A 3,671-nucleotide genomic window follows, 5' to 3' on the forward strand; every position below is an offset into this window, starting at 1 on the left:
AATTGAACATTTAATTAAGGAGCATTATCATAGATGAAAAATGTATAAAAATTATAATTTTTGTACTTGTTATTGAAATTTTTTGAAGGTAGCACACACTTCTTATTGTAATTGTATGTAAGAATCATTTCCATGACAACTGTTATATAACACACACTCTTATTGAAATTCCTTATTAAATTTGTAAAATTAACTACTTCATGATATTATTGGGTGCTTTAATTAGTAGTATAAAAATATGTTTATCATATATCAAAATTCTAATAAATGTATCTTAATATGCATTTGATCATATAATATTATGTGATTGAACATTTACCAATTAAAAATGAACATTTATCAAAGAAATTTCCACTTCAAAATATAAAAAGAACAAACATTTATATGTGAATGATCATGTGCTAATATATAAATGAACATTAATTATATTAATAATCTATTAACATGTGAATAACATCATACTAATATATAAATGAACATTTACCAAATTGAAAATGAACATTCATAAAAAATAGAACTTTCCACTGCGAACTAAATTTACAAATCTATACTCATACGAAACAGATTAAATCATCCAGAAAATTGCGACAATTATACTCTTTTTTAATTTTTTGAGTTCAGCAATTTTATAAACTAATAACACACCACAAATTTACTTTTTTTTTTCCCCATTTTTTTTACAAAAATAAGTAAAATTATATCATCATACTTACTTTTATACATTTTCAAGCTGGATGTTTATTTTATTTTCATGAAAACACAATTGCCAACAAAAATCAGTAAAAAAAACTAGGACATTAAACTTGTGTTTTCATTTCAAAATCAACAAAAACACTTACAATTTCGATTTTCGACTTTGTTTTGGTACTTTTATCCAGCGATTGTGTAAGTTTATCTCATATATTAGACATTGTGCTTGACTATTATAGAGAATTATAACTTTTTACTGAAATTTATTTGCAAATATTGAAGATTTTGATGAGAGAGAAAATGGAGAAATAAAATGAGAAGAATGAAGGGAGAAAATTTGAATGGTGGTTCAATTTTTTTTTTCATAATGTAGTGTGTGGGGTATAGATGGTTACTGTAACAACTTGCAAGAGGATAGTATATGAGAAGTGAGGAGTTAGTAGGAGGAAGGGTAAAACGGTACCGTTTTGTATGGGGGTGTAGGTAGTAGACCCTACACTAGGGTCTAGTGTTCACTAAGCCATTTATACCAAGGCCCTCTTTTATTGTTTTGCAAGGGAAATTAGGGCCCATGTCAATAGCCAAATAAAAACTATCGTCAAATTACTTGGTATCAAAAATATTGTCACTTGATAGTTGATATACTCGTCGGAAGAAACTTGTTATAGAACTTAAGTACTCGGTATTAAGGTTGCATTTTGTTCACTTTATTAAAAATAAAATAATACCAGTAAGTTTTAAAACTAATTAGATTAAAACATGTGTAAACATAAGGTTTTAATTACGTCTAATAAAACAATTTTAAAAAATTTAGGGCTTGTTTGGCATCAGTTTTGGTTTTCAGTATCCTGTTTTTTTGAAAACCAGGAAACAAAAAAAAGGTGTTTTCACTTTTCTGTTGTCAGTTTTCAAAATTATCATAATTTTAATAAGTTTATATAATTTTTGATTCACTATGGGACTCATATCATATACTTTTTGAAAATAAAAAACCAAAAAACAGAAAACCAAAATAATGTCAAACGAACCCTTAAGCGTGTGATTTAGAAAATACAAGTAGGACTATTACTGTTTTGAGGCAAAGGGGAAAAAGTTAGAGCTTTCCAATGTGATCTCATCAAAAAAAAGAAGGGAGATGCAACATCCAACTACACATAATAACGTAAATTATGTTAATACGAGCAATATATTTTTTTTTAATTCACATGGATTAACGGGTGTGCGCAGCTAATCCATCAAAAAGGTCGCCTGGCTTTACTTGGATTGTACTACGTACACATTGTCTGAATTCATCTTTAAATTATATATTACAATAAATACATTTAACGGATAATACATTTAATTTCTATATTTACACAGAATTAACACAAAAAAAAAAGCATAATAATATATAATCAAACTTAATTTTTATAAAAACCCAATTCGAATTTTCAAACTAAATTTAAAAATATACCATTTCGAATTTTCAAACTTAATTTTAAAAAAACCTATTTCGAATTTTCAAAATTAATTTAAAAAAAACCCATTTCGAATTTTTTAAAAAAATCCTTTTCGATTTTTTTTTTTAAAAAAATAAATAAATAAAAAACAACAACAAAATCAAAAAAGAAAAAAAAAATTAATTTATAAGGGTGGCGTCTGCCAGGGCTGCCACAGCCACTGGACTGGCGCCTGGCAGGGCCGCCTCAGCCAGTAGAGTGGCGCCTGGCCAGGACGCCAGTCTGGTGGTCTGGGCGTCTGGGCTGGACGCCACTCTGGTGGTTCTGGCGTCTGGCTTGGACGTCCAGGCTACGGTTTGGGCGTCCATCCTAGGCGTCGGAGCCACTCCGACGGTAAACCGTGAATTTTAACGGTGACTTACCTCGTTTTCCGTCGACGACGACGTACCTCCGGCGTCCCCCGCATCTCCGGCCTGCCCTCCGGTCTCCCCCGGCGAGCCAGTACGGCTCCACATTTTTTAAACCGAGATTATTTCAATTTTAGAAAATGGGCATAATGGTCACACCAAATCATATTTGTGGGCTTTATATTGCGGGCGATGTTTAGCGATTCACTAAATTATTAGCCTAACTCAACCTTATTAATACTCCAAAACCTAGGTTAAGAATCTATAATGTTGAGAGAAAAAGAATCTATTTATACATGATTACTACTTTTATTATATACTACCTTCATTTCATATTATTATGAGTACATTATTTATTAATTATACTTAAAGAGGTCAATTCGGATAAACGGGTCGAGTTTGGGTCGGGTAAGAGTCGGTCGGGTCAACTCTGGTCGGGTCAATTCAGATTAATTACATAACCTATGCGAGTCAGGTTTGGGTTGGGTAAGAGTCGGTCGGGTCAACTCGGGTCGGGTCAATTCAGATTAATTACATAACCTATGCGAGTCAGGTTTGGGTTGGGTCATGCTTGAGTCGGGTCACGTCGGGTCATACTTCTTATCGGGTTTAGGTCGGGCTACATTTGGGTCGGGTGAACAATAGGTCGGGTTAAATTCGGGTTTTCACGGGTTACAACGGGTTAGGGTGATTCTCGGGTTCAAGTTAGGTTCGGTTCAACTCAATAATTTGCGAGTTAGAATCAGGTCGGGTCATTCTCGGGTTTGAGTCAAGTTCGGTTCAAGTCAATAATTTGCGGATTTTAATCAGGTCGAGTCATTTTCAAGTCGGGTTCGATTCAAGTCAATAATTTGCGGGTTATAATCAGGTTGGGTCATTTCCAAGTCGGGTCATTCTCGTATTCAAGTCGGATTATGTTCAAGTAAATAATTTGCAGGTTATAGTCAGGTCGGGTCATTTCCAAGTCACGTCATATTCGGGTTCAACTAACTATAAATAGATAATTATCATTTTTTTCAAGCTAATTATTTCCTTTGACTATAATATATATGACAATATACTAGGGAACTATATTCTATAATTTAGAAAGATAATTATCTCCTATGACCATACAACAAATATATATTATATTTAA

This window comes from Chenopodium quinoa, unplaced genomic scaffold, assembly GCF_001683475.1.
Source record: "Chenopodium quinoa cultivar QQ74 unplaced genomic scaffold, ASM168347v1, whole genome shotgun sequence".
NCBI classification, from domain to species: Eukaryota; Viridiplantae; Streptophyta; class Magnoliopsida; order Caryophyllales; family Amaranthaceae; genus Chenopodium; species Chenopodium quinoa.